General features: G+C 36.8%; 1 non-coding gene across 1 annotated transcript; it reads right to left on the reverse strand.

Annotated features, from left to right (window-relative positions):
* Positions 1 to 13,233: 13,233 nt before the first annotated feature.
* LOC112397608 (small nucleolar RNA U83B) lies at positions 13,234 to 13,327 on the reverse strand. Its single transcript, XR_003002825.1, has one exon. It is a non-coding gene; the product is annotated as a small nucleolar RNA U83B (small nucleolar RNA).
* Positions 13,328 to 14,716: the final 1,389 nt, after the last annotated feature.

Raw genomic sequence — 14,716 nt, forward strand, 5'->3', positions numbered from 1 at the left:
CAGATGTGGTACATGTATACAGTGGAATATTACTCAGCCATAAAAAGGAATGAAATTGTGCCATTTGCAGAGATGTGGATAGACCTAGAGACTGTCATACAGAGTGAAGTAAGTCAGAAAGAGAAAAACAAACATATAATATTATTTATACATGGAATATAGAAAAATGATACAGATGAACTTATTTGTAAAGCAGAAATAGAAACACAGATGTAGAGAACAAATGTAGGGATACCAAGCAGGGGAGCGGAGAATTGGATGAATTGGGAAATTGGGATAGACATATATATACTACAATGTATAAAATAGATAACTGATGAGAACCTACTGTATAGCACAGGGAACTCTACTCCGTGCTCTGTGGTGACCTAAATGGGAAGGAAATCCAAAGAAGAGGGTATATATGTATATGTATAGCTGATTCACTTTGCTGTACAGTGGAAACTAACACAACATTGTAAAGCAACTATTCTCAATAAAAATTAATTAGGAACTTCCCTGGTGGTCCAGTGGGTAAGACTCTGTGCTCCCAATGCAGGGGGCCTGTGTTCAGTCCCTGGTCTGGGAACTAGATTCTGCTTGCATGCCGCAGCTAAGAGTCCGCATGCCACAACTAAAATATCCTGCATGCCACAACGAAGATCCCACAAGCCACAACTAAGACCTGGCACAGCCTAAATAAATAAATAAACAAACAAACACACAAAAATCTTAATAAATAAATAAATATTTAAAAATAAATAAATATCCTTACCCCAGCAAGACTGTAAGTCCCTTAAAGCAGCAATTATTCTAGACCAGCACCATCCAATAGAAATATAATGCAAATTATATTTAAATTTAATTAAATTTAACTAGTAGACACATAAAAAAGTGAAAAGAAACAGGTGAATTTTAAAAAATCTAATAGACTCAAAATATCACCATTTCAATGTATAATCAATTTAAAGTTATAAATAAAATATTTTATATTTGTACCATTTTCAAAATCCAGTGGTTTTGTATACAGCACATCTCAGTCTGACCTAGCTACATTTCAGGTGCTCAATAGCCACTGTGGCTAGCGGCTACCACCTTAGGACAGTGCAGGTATAGACTCTAGAGCTTTAGTTGAAACTCCAAGAATACCTTCCATGAGGAACTCATCAACATACGTGTCTGAGTGAGTTTATTTTCATCATGGGCATTGATAATAACAAACTTACTCAATGGAATTCTTTCTAAATGTATTGATCACTTCTTAAAACAGCATAAATTAAGCATAATATAAATCTTGGAGGAAAGCAGTGGTTATGAACGTTAAAAGGAGTAGGTCTCTTCAGACCTACCTAAATAGGTCTAGAGACCTAAATAGGCCTATTGAGACCTAAATAGATAGTTTGTATTTGCCCTGAACGGCTCTGTATTGCTAGGATTTTTGGTTCATATCTTTGGTGCTTCGACTTGTTATTTTCAGTCTTCTCCATCAGTATCAGGCTCTTGTGTGTCCTTAACCTACTGTCATAATGCCACACTGCTCACTCTTAACACAGATCTTCCCATCTCCCACACTCATAAACTTACACCCTAGAGGAAATGTTACTGTATATGTGAAATGTGCACATCAAAGTAATATATTCTTGGGGTGAGAGACTGGAATATTCTCCCATGAATAAAAATGCTTTTATTAACCTCTTGTCGTCTCAACTAACCTCAAGATATGGCAGCTACAAGACACATAAGGTTTTTTCAAGGGAAGAATTACTATATTAATGTATTCTATTGTTTGATTATTTGGGTGCAACATATTTAAAAATACAAAGATTGTGGTCTGAAAATCCATGCAAAATACCTATGCTACAAAAAAGTCATTTGACTGATAGAGATTTAATTATTTCTCAAAGTATTACTTAAGTGATACTCAAGATACTCAAAGTATCTCAAAGTTACTTTTGAATAAATAAGAAGACCTGGGGATATTTAGAAAGTATGTTTTACAAATAAAATACCCATGGAGGTATTTGGTCCTCCTCTAATGATATGTTGATAGTTTCAACATATCATTTGTGCAGTCACATTACTAACACTGTCATGGCCAAGAAAATTCCAAGGAACACAGTATTTATGAATTGTACATCACTCTTGTGCCCTAACCTTGAGTGACTTTCTTTATTCTCATCTACCAATTAAAAATTCCATTTCTCAGACTGAGATGCTGTGGCCTGGATGTATGTTTGTGTCCCCTTGGTTACTTGATCTGTAAAATGGAATAACAATGTCTTCTTTACACAGAAGCTGGGAAGCTTACATAACCTAATGGCCTGAGAGCATTAGAAACTGCAAACATTATATCACAGGTCAGCAAACTACAACCCACAGGGCAAATCTGAGCAGCCACCTGTTTCCATAAAGAAAAGGTATTGGAACACAGCCAAACCCATTCATTTACATTTTACCTATGGCTGCTTTAGTACCACCAGGACAGAATTAAGTAACTGTAACAGAGACGTGGTGTCTAAAATATTTTCCATCTGGCCCTTTGTAGAAAAAGATTGCCAGTCCTTCCTTTATATAAAGGTGAGGTGCTACTGTAATTATGAATATTGTTCTCATGACCACTTGTGGAGAGACACCATGATATAGTGGCCCAAGTATAGGTTTTGAAGCCAACAGTCTTAGGTCACAGTGCCCTCTCTACCACTTTGGGAGATAGATGACTTCAGATATGCCTTTTGACCTTTCTGAACCTGTTTCTAAATGAGGATAAGAGCGCTCATCAACTGATTTAACATGTGGATGAAGTAAGGCTACATTTTTAAGGTGTCTGATACCTAATAGCAACTTCTAAGCAATTGTTAATATCTCTCCCCTTTGGATTCAAGGGCCACTGTTAGCCTTTCTTTTTTTATTTCCCATCTTGCTTCACTCCTACAAGTGCTTCATACTGATCACAATATAGATCGTTAGCTTGTGTCTGTTGATTTGTCAATTGATTCTCCTAATAGTAAGTGACCAAGCCACATATGTTTGGCTAGCACTGGATTAATGGTAAACTGGCATCTTTGCAGCAGAACTTGTCAGAGCCTTTAGCACCCTAAGGCACACTGTGAATATCTAATAATGGGACAGAGAATACTCTGTCTCTAACCTAGTTAACTTTGGAATAGGTTTCAATGAAGACCTGGCAGCATCTCAAGGATCCAGTATTCCTGTTCCACAGAACAAGCACTGGAAATGCTAGTCTAGTGCAGATGCTTTCATTTACTGCATCCTTGAGAGGGCAAGTGTTATCCACATGCTCATGAGTAAAAGACATAAAACTAGAACCTAGATCTCTCCACTTCCAGTTTGGCTTTATAATTAATCTACTGTTGATGCATTCAGGCAGTAATGTATTTAAAACCCAGCTCTAGAGTTGGAATTACTGAGTTTAAATCCCAGGTCCACAATTTACTACTTCCATAAATTTGAGCAAAACAAGTGATGTCTCTGTGTTTCTACACCTGTAAAGTCAGAATGCTGCACCGCCTACCCTGGGCTTGGTGTTAGAAGCAAATATATCAGTGTGTGCATGTAATCCAGGGCCTAGCATATAGTATGTGCTTGATTGATATTACCTGCATTTATCCTCTGACTTAAATTATTAAAAACCATTTATTTATTATCTAGTATGTATAGGTATGAGTCATACAAAACTAATACATTATAGGTTTAACATTGCTCAAAGTGTGTTTAAAGGTATCTTGTCTACCTGAGTGGCTGTATATCCTCTATTCCATTCCTTACTTATGTTTTGGTCTTAGTGAATTCTTTACAGATTCAACTGCTGACGGTCTGAAACACTGTCTGCTGTCTCTCAGCCTCGAGGTTAGTCATATGCTTTTCTTTCCATGATGTGTCCTTCCCCTGTCACCTGCCTGACAAGCACCTATTCACCCTTCGATGGTCGCTTCAAGTATCACCTCCTCCGTGAAGCCCTCCCTGGCTGCCCCTGATTCACAGGCTCTTTTGCCCATTGTCCTGAGCTTCCCTTGAAGCTCACAAAAGTAATAGCTTTTTTTTTCTTTTTCCTCCCACAGCCCATGTACTGCAGGACGCAAATGTAGAGGAGATATTATCTTTGCTTTTCATGCTGCTTTGAGATACCATTCCTCTTCCCTGTCAAAACTCCATCAGAGTTCCACTAAAATACATGTCATCAGATTACATCACCCCTACCTCTCCTTATGAAAATGATCAACCACAATCCTGTCATTTTTCTTCACTCATTAAACAATTTGACACTTGGTCACCATCTTTCTCTCCATCATTCCTCCTGATTATCATTTTTGTTGATTTCAGTAGAGCTGAAGATGGATCCAATGACCTGAGCCTTGGAATTACGTGTCTAGCCTCACTTTTACCTCTTCCTCACCTTCTACTCTGTTTTATTTATTTTGCGATGCGTGGGCCTCTCACTGCTGTGGCCTCTCCCATTGCGGAGCACAGGCTCCGGACGCACAGGCTCAGTGGCCATGGCTCACGACCCTAGCCGCTCCGTGGCATGTGGGATCTTCCTGGACCGGGGCACGAACCCGTGTCCCCTGCATCGGCAGGCAGACTCTCAACCACTGCGCCACCAGGGAAGCCCTCTACTCTGTTTTGAATCCACTTCAGTGAGGATTTTGTTCCCACCACTACAATGATACTGTAGTTTTCAGAGGGACCAGCAACCCCCAAGCTAGCAGAGCCATTGGTTCATTCAAATTCAATCCTCATCTTAGAATCTCAAGACACGGTTGACCACTCATCTTTCTTGAAACACATTCTTACTTGGCACTTGGGAAACCACAGTCTTGATTTTGTCCTGTCTTCTGAGAAAGCAGTCTGTTCTCTTCAGACTCCTTTGCTGTCTGCTCCTCCTCTACCACCTGTAAGTACTGATGTTTTCTGATCTCAGCCCTTGCCCCTCGGCCCTTGTCTAACCACACACACTCTTCCTAAGTAAGCAGTCCCATAATTTTAAATACCATATACATGCCCATAACTCCCATATTTATATCTTCAGTTTTTACTGCTCCCCAAATTCCAGACTGGTATGACCAACTACCTACCTAATAACTCATTGATCAGGTCAAAAACCTTGATTACCTTTTCTTAACTCCCATTTTCAATCAATTAGCAGGTCTCTCCAGTTACTTTCAACCTACATCATGAACTTGACCACTTCTCAACAACTCCACCACTACCTCATCAGCTAAAGCTCTCATTGGACACTGCAATGTCCTCCATTCTTGCTCCCCTCCTCTTTATATTTTCTTTTTCTTATTATTTTTATGTATTTTTTACTTTTTAAAATTAAAGTATGGTGATTTACAATGTTATATAAAAGAAGTTAAATGTCCATCAACAGATGAATGGTCAAACAAGGTGTGGCACGTATACACAATGGAATATTACTCGGCCATAAAAAAGAATGAAATAATGCCATTTGAAGCAAAATGGATGGACCTAGAGGTTATCATACTAAGTGAAGTAATAAGCCAGACGGAGAAAGACAAATTATCATATGACATCACTTATATGTGGAATCTAAAACTATGATACAAATGAACTTATTTACAAAACAGAAACAGACCCACAGACATAGAAAGCAAACTTATGGTTACCAAAGGGGAAAGGGTCAGGGAGGATAAATTAGGAGTTTGAGATAAGCAGATATACACTACTATATATAAAAAAGATTAACAACGACCACCTACTGACTCACACAGGGAACTATATTCAATATCTTGTAATAACCTATAATGGAAAAGAATCTGAAAAAGAATATATATCTGAATCACTTTGTGTACATCTGAAACTAACACAACATTGTAAATCAACTATATATTTTCATTTTAATACACAAATTAGATCATGCCACTCCCTTACTCAAAGCTCAGATAAACAACACTCAATCACACTATAAATAAAATTTAAGCTCTGTTAATATGCAGAAAGTCTTATAGGGTTAGGACCCTGCCAGTATCTCCAACTTCATTTCACACCACATACCCCACTCAGCCTATTATGCTTACTGGACTTATTGCTGTTCCCATAATTCACAAATATATTCCTGCCTCAGGGCCTTATCACTGTCTGTTCTCTCTGTCTCCCCTTACTATTTACAAGTCCCTGATTCTCAAAAATTTCCTCCTCGAAGAAGCCATCCTTCCATAAGACAAGTAAACTGGTTCCCACTTCCCATTAGTCTCTATCCCTTTTCTCTCCTTTATTTTCCTTCATGGCATTTATCTCCAAGTTCAATTACATTACTTATCCATTTGATTATTTATTCCCTATTCACTGTACTACCATAAATAAGTTCTATGAAATACGGAGACTGTATCATTTGAACTATGTTAACGTTAACAAGTAGATTAGCTCATAGTGGGCACTCAATAAATACTTGTTGAATAAAAAATAATAATAACTAACTGTGTGCCAATAATATCTACAATGCAGATTGATAGCACTTATAGCATCTTATTGGACATGACCATTCTAATGTTTTTGGTTTCTCATTTTGCTGTGAGGATGAGGGTTATGAGTTATTTATCCACAGTGCCTTCAACAGTTTATGGCATGAATTAGATAATCAGTAAATATTTAATAGATCAAATTACATTTACTGATTGTTATGTTTTGTAGCATTTGAGTCTCAGCAATGAGAGGTTCAGGGAAGTTTTTATTTCCACTTTGCAAGAGAACACAAATACCAAGAAAAGAGAAATGTTTAACTCGTAACCATATATAAAAGAGAGGGACAGGGAGAGAATAGGAAATGCCAGAAGCTGGAGGTATAGGCTGCAGCCAGATGGGGAAGCACTTGGAAAAACATGCTTGGAAATTTGGACTTTATCCTGTAATATATTGCAAAACAGTTGCACAAATCAGCAGTATAACAATCACATTTGGTTTCTTATACTATGTAACAGTTCTGAGTCTAAACCCTCCATTTATGACATCTAAACAATCCACTCAACTGAAGAATTGGCAAATTTCTCATCAGTTTTGGGCTGTGTGGCTGGCCAAGTACTTCCCTAATTTAATTCACAGGCAACTCCTAAGGGTTTCCATCTGCACAAGGTCTAAGAAATTAAATCATCCCAGAATATCCTCTTTGTATAAACATCTAACTTGTTATTTACTTATTTTTCCATTTATCCAACCCCACATCCATTTATCTGATTATTCATATTTATTGAGCACCTGTCATATACCAGGAATTGTGCTAGAAGTCATGTGAAGTTTAAAAAAATAAGTTTATATATAGAAATATATTTTAATAAATAGGTGAATATTTCAGAGAGTTAGAAATCTTTATTCATTAGTCATAGCTGTTGCTCACATGGCATTTTACAGTTTATAAAGATTTTTAAATATAATTGACTCATTCATTATATGAAATTTATGGAATGCTTATTACAAGCTAAGCACTAGGTATATAAAGATACATAAACACCTCGTGCCTTCTAGGAGCAGGCTCATCTGTGTCAGTGTGTATGTGGGACGGTGTCGGGGCATAGGACAAGGAAAGGGCAGATGTTAGGATGCAGCATTCACAACAGCCTCAGGTGGGAGTAATCTTCACTATCACCGACGCTTTACAGAGGAGGAAACTGCGAGTCTGGTTTAGCAGGAAGCCAAAGATGACTCTTTACAGATGGCAACACCAGAATATGAATATGATTGATCAACTCCCAAATCTTAGTCCTCTTCTTCTCCATTTCCCTTTCTTTCCAAATAATTCAATCCTAAAGCTATGAGGTGGAGCAGATGAGCACTGGCCTCTAGACCCAGTTGGGGAGAGCCAGGATGGTCCAGAACAGAGCTTTGGAGCCCTGACTTATCTCTGTTCCATGTTGTCTGAAGCCTCAGCAAAGAACAATGAAGGCTGGAGATGATTCAGTAGCTGAAGGCCAGACGCAGCTGAAGAGTTACTCACCTATAAAGGACATTGTTGAGACATTGGAAGTGAATGCTTGTTGTCAGCTGGCGTGTCACCTGTGAATTTCAGACAGAATACCGACACATGGCTACTTGGTATGGTCTCTCTGATTCCCCAGGGCATGGAGACGGAGTTCCAAGAGTGAGCAGTTCTAAACGGGCCAGCAAACAGGCCGGCAAACGGGCCCGCAGGAAGCTACACTGCTTTTTGTGACCTGACTTTGGAAGATACATTGTATCAGTCCCTTCATAGTCATAGGCCCACTCATATCAAGAAAAGAGAACACATATCCCACCTGGCAGGAGAACAGTCAACAGCACACTGTAAGAACAGCCAGGCAGAGAAAGACAAATGTGATACCACGTAAATGTAGAATCTAAAAAAAAATGATACAAGTGAACTTATTTACAAAAAAAATAGACCCACAGAGATAGAAAACAAACTTATAGTTACCAAAAGGGAAATGTGTGGAGGAGGGATAGATTAGGAGTTTGGGAATAACAGATACAAAACTACTGTATATAAAATAGATAAACAAGGACTTACCATATAGCACAGGGGAAAAAAATTTTAAAAGGACAGCATGTAAGGTGGAAGATCTCTGTGGAGCCATCTTGTAGAACGCAGGCTGTCACAGATGCAGTGAGAAGGACACAACATCAATTCTGAGATACTCCTGTTAAAAATGTGTGATGTGAAACTAAATATGAGGCATATTAGACAAAGCCAAATTGAGGCAGATTGTAAAAATAACTGGCCTGCAGTCTTCAAAAGCGTCAAGAGCATGAACTTTCAGGAAAAAATGAATTATTCCGGGGGTAACATGTGATTCTGAATTATACCCTTTCACCATAAAAGAACATTATTGGGACATTTGGAAAACTTCAATAGAATTTGAAGGTTAGATGGTAATAATGTGTCAAGGTTACTTTCCCAAATTTGATGATGTTACTATGGTTATGTAGAAGAATATTCTTGTTGAGAGAAAATAAATACTACAGTATTGAAGGGGAATAGTGCCTCAGGTTAATAGTATTTCCTCAAAGTTCTTTCTTCCACATTTATAATTCTTCTGCAAGTTCAAGACTTTTTTTTATTAAAAAATTCATTCTCCTTTTTTTGATTAACTGAAACAACAGCTGGATGCCCAAGGCCATTTCCACCAAAACCATCAAGAAATAGATTCTATTTTTCCTCAAACCAACTGGAAATACATACCAAACCTCCACTTCTCTTTGAATATGCAAAGACCAAGGAGGAGGGAAAAATTAAATTAAAACCTAAATGTGCATGTTTTCTATCATATTTTTTGTTTTTTTCTGTAGAGGTTTTTTGCTGGTGTCTCTTTTTACTTGGAAGAGAACTAGTGGCTGTCTTGTGCTCCTATAAGAAAGAACAAAACCTGATTCCTAAATAATTCATGCTTTGTATTGACTAAGATCACAGCAGGTAGTTTAGAATAATCAATCCATAATGTGCCATAATAAGGTTTTGCTGAAGGATACATGTAGAGTCAGGAATTTTCAGCAATCTCTCTATTTGTGTGATTCTCTGTTTAGAAGTTCTGCTATTCAAGTCAAGATTATGTTTAGATTTTTCCAACTCAAGAACATTACCTTATTACTATGGATAAATCTGGTCCTTAATTGTTCATTAAATTATTCTTATAATTCCACAAAATCTACTAATCTTTAAAAAAGAAAAAATATCATAAAGAACCAAAGACAGTTTGAAAAAAATAAACAATGATTTTTAACTTTTCCATTCTAACACAATTCCATTCAATTCCAGTCTGCATTAAACATTTTAGAAGTTATAGAGTATCACAGCATTTCTTACTTTTATTTTTTCACCTAATGTTGTATCACAAACTATTATCCATATTGTATATAGTTGCCATAACTCTCATTTTTAGTAATAACTCATCTCCCCACTGCAGACTGGTTTGCCCAGACTTCTCTCCCAACACAAACCTTACACCTAATTCAAACCTTTCCTTCCCAAATCACCTCCAACTTCCCTAAAGCTGTCTCTCCCTCCTCTAAACATTTGCAACATTTAATGTATCTCTTCCAGTTGACACTTGTCAGATATTACTGGTGTTGGGAGATCTTTTTCTCTCCATCTAGAGCTCTGCTGTCCAATCTAGTTCCTCCTAACTTCATAGGCCTATATACATTTCAAATTAAATTTAAATTAAAGTAAAAAGCCTGTTCCTCATGTGTAGTCACCAGATTTCCACTGCTCAATAGCATGTGTGACTAGTGCCTACTATTTTAGACAGTGTAGATTAAGAACAGCTCCATCATCACAGAAATTTCTAACAGACAGAGCTGCTCTAGATTGTGAGCACCTCAAAGGCACATCTTTTAAAATGTCAGTCCTGCAATTCCAGATGCAGGTAAAGGTGTATGGAAAGGACATTCTCATTCAAAAGGGAAATGGGTACAAACACTTTTGAGAATAATCTGGTAATATTTAGTAAATTAAAAAATATACAAACTTCACAATTTCTACTTTTCCACTTTTTCTTATACTCTAGAAAAAACTCATACTCATAGGCATAAAATGCCATGCACCAAAAGTTCACTGCCACTTTGCTTATAAAAACAGTAAGTTAAGAATAAAATCTAAATATCCATCAATGAGGATATGAATGAATAAAATAAAGAATATTCATGTGAGAGAAAACTATACAAAACTTAAATAAAAGAATCATTCTTTGTATCAGCCTAGAAGATATAAAAACATATATATATATATAATAATGGGAAAAAATGTATGCAATGATATGCCACATTATAAACATTAAAACTTAGGCAAACAACACTATATATTATGTACATGCACACACAATGTTGTGACAATATAAAGACAAAGACAAGAACATGCAATAACCTCATAATCTGCTGCTGCTGGTCAAGGTGACGGTGAGAGGAATGAAACTGGGAAAAAGAATTAAGGGATGTAAATGGTATTTGTTAAAGTAATTATCAGTATTATTTATATTAAACATTTTTTAAATATAAAGTGACTATGGAGTCATGGGTATGACATGTACAATGTGGTGAATATAATCAATAATTATATAATATTTTTGTATGGTGACAGATGGTAACTAGACTTATTGCAGTGATTATTTTGAAGTGTATAGAAATATTGAGTCACTATGTCATGTAACAGGAACTAATATAGTGTTGTATGTCAATTCTACTTCAAAAACAAACAAACAAAAAACTCATAGAAAAGGAGATCAGATTTGTGATTACCAGAGGCAGGGGGAGGGGGAAGGAGAGGGGGATTTGGATGAAAGCGGTCAAAATTCCAGTTATAAGATAAATAAGTACTATGTATTTATTTATGTAATGTATGACATGATAAATATAATTAACACTGCTGTATGTTATATATGAAAGAGACTAAATCCTAAGAGTACTCAACCCATGGAAAAAAATATCTCATTTTCCTATTTCTTTAATTTTGTCTCTGTATGAGATGACGGATGTTCACTAAACTTATTTTGGTCATCGTTTCGTGATGTATGTAAGTCAAATCATTATGTGGTACACTTTAAATTTATACACGTGCTGTACATCAACTATAACTCAATAAAGCTGGAAGAAAAAAATAAAGCAACTATGAAAAAATGTTATTATTTGTTAATTATGGATGGTGAGCAGTTAGATATTCTTTCATAATAAAAATATTCAACAAACTAGAAATAGAAGGAAATTTACTCAACTTGCTAAATGCTATCTAAGAAAAACCCACAGCTAATATCGTATTTAATGGTGAGAGACTGCATATTTTCTCCTTAATATCAGAAACAAGACAAAAATGTGTCTGCTTTCATCACTTCTATCCCACATCATAATAGAGGTTATAGCCAGGGTAATTAGTCAAAAATATGAAAAATATGACACCCAAATTGGAAAGGAAAACGTAAAACTATCTCTGTTTACAGATGACATAATCTTGCATATGGGAAATCCTACAAAATTTCTTTTTTTTCTTTTAATAGATCTTTATTGGAGTATAATTGCTTCACAACACTGTGTTAGTTTCTGTTGTACAACAAAGTGAATCAGCCATATGCATACATATATCCTCGTATCCCCTCCCTCTTGAACCTCCCACCCACCCTCCCTATCCCACTTCTCTAGGTCATCACAAAACACAGAGTTGACCTCCCTGTGCTATGCTGCTGCTTCCCACTAGCTATCTATTTTACATTCCGTAGTGTATATATGTCGATACTACTCTCACTTTGCCCCAGCTTCCCCCTCCCCTGCCGTATCCTCAAGTCCATTCTCTATGTCTACATCTTTATTTCTGCCCTGCCTCTAGGTTCATCAGTACCATTTTTTTTTAATTTTTAGATTCCATATATATGTGTTAGCAAAATTAGTAAATGAGATTACAAAAGCTGCAGGATACAAGGTCAGTATACATATATTAATTATATTTCTACACATCAACAACAATTATTGCAAAAATAAAATTAAGAAAACAAATCACAATAGCATAAAAAAAATAAAACACTTTGGTACAGATTTAACATTAGGTGCAAGACTTGGGTACAGACAGCTACAAAAAAAATATTGAAAGAAATTAAAGAATATTTAAATCAATGGAAGAACATCCATTGTCATGGAATGGAAGACTTAATATTGTTAATAAGGCAACACTCCCAAATTGGTCTACATATTCCATGCAATTCCTATCAAAATCTCAGCTGCCTTTTTTTTTTTCTGCAGAAATTGACACGTCCATCCTGAAATTCATATGAAATTGTAAGATGATAAGAATCGAGAAAGCAAACTTCCCCACATACCCCTACTGGAAAATAACCTTATTGAGATTCTACCAGCTGTACAAATCTGTTCTGACATTAGGCCCCTTCTTCCTTTGCCATTCCGTCCTTCTTAAGTGATCCCATGAACGTTTTCTTCTCCTCCACAGTCTGGAAGCAGCCATGGCCAAATTTGGCGGTGGTGTCTATAAACTTGTGGTCAGTCTTCTCCAGAGCTCGCCATTTGGTCTGCACCAGCAAGTACTAGGGCAGGGTGAGCACTCACTTGTTGGTTCCCACCACGCAGCTTTTGAGCATGATAAACTAATTGGTCACTTCACTGTAGTGGACAAAGCCACCCTGGGAAGGTGCAAGGCCATTGGGTCAGCACAGATCCAGCATGGGGCTGGAGGCAGGTCTGACAACACATGAGCCACTCCCCGCCCCAACCCCCGGCCTAGATTCTGGTGGTCCCAGTCACCTGACCAGAGCTGTTCTCAGAAGGAAGACAGCAAGGAATACTTCCACAGTCTGACTCTGACACTGTGCCCCGCAATCATGCAGGAGCCTCATTACTGAAAGGGAAAGCAAACTTAAAAATAAAGTTGGAGAATTAACCATTTCTAATGAAGTGTAGGCTTAGAATAAATATATAGTTCAATGGAATGAAATTGAGAATCCATAATTAAATCTTTACATTTATACTCAATTGATTCTCAACAAAGGTGCAGAAAATTTTAATGGAGAAAGAACAGTCTTTTCAAGAGTTGGTTCTAGGACACACACAAAGGAATAAAGTTAGACTCCTACCTCACAACATACACAAAAATTAATGCAAAATTTAGTATAACCCCAAATGAAAGAGCAACAACCATAGAATTATTAAAATAAAACAAAAGTGTAACTCCTCATGATTTTGTTAAGCTAATTTTTAGATTAGCTTAATCTAATCTAAAAAATGTTAGCTACACCAAAAGCAAGAGCATTAAATGAAGAAAATAAATCATGTATCATCAAAATGAAAAACTTTTGTGATGCAAACAATACCATCAAGAAGTGAAAAGGCAGCCCACAGAATGGGAGAAAGTATTTACAAAACACGTCTGATAAGGGACTCTTAAGTAGAATATACATATATATAAAATTCCTATAGCTCAATAAGAAAAAGACAAGAAAAGAATTTAGAAATGGGAATGAATATGAATAGTTATTTTTCCAAAGAATATATCAGATATCCAATAACTACATGAAAATATTATGTAAATAATGTTATCTAAAAATGAATAAACAGAAACCTCAGTTAAAAGAGTGAAGAGGCCAGAAGGGGGAGCTCTCATGTACTACTGACAATGATAGCACAGCTCAACAGGAAGAAGAAAGATTTCCTTCTCTTGCCTGGCAAGAGCTCAGCCAATGAGAGACTGTCACAACTCAGCCAATGAAAAGCCATTATACTTCAAATTCTCAATTCTTCCAATATACTCTGTTTGCTATAGGCCTCCCAACTTTATTTTTCCCTCCTTTTTTTTTTTTTTTACTTTTTATTTTTTGGCCATGCCATGAGGCATGCGGGATCTTAGTTCTCCAACCAGGGATCAAACCCACGCCCCCTGCAGTGGAAGCATGGAGTATTAACCACTGGACCACCAGTGAAGTCCCCCTTTTCCCTCTTTTAATGAGTTTTCCTCTCCTTGTTGCAGAGGACTTGCATGTGGCTCATGATTGTTGTAGATCCCATGTGGCAATTCTTTGCCAATCCTGAATAAACCCATTTTTGTTTGAGGAATAACTGGCAGTGTTTTTGTTCTACATCAACAGTTACCGAAGATGCAAATCAAAACGATAGATACCACTTCACACCAACTGGCTAACTATAGACAAGAGGACATATTATCGAGTGTTGGTAAGGATGTGGAAGAACTGGAACCCTCATGCATTGCTGCTGGGAATGTAAAATGGTGCCGCCACTTTGA

The sequence above is a fragment of the Neophocaena asiaeorientalis genome, unplaced genomic scaffold (genome assembly GCF_003031525.2).
Source record: "Neophocaena asiaeorientalis asiaeorientalis breed wild unplaced genomic scaffold, Neophocaena_asiaeorientalis_V1.1 scaffold218, whole genome shotgun sequence".
NCBI lineage: Eukaryota > Metazoa > Chordata > Mammalia > Artiodactyla > Phocoenidae > Neophocaena > Neophocaena asiaeorientalis.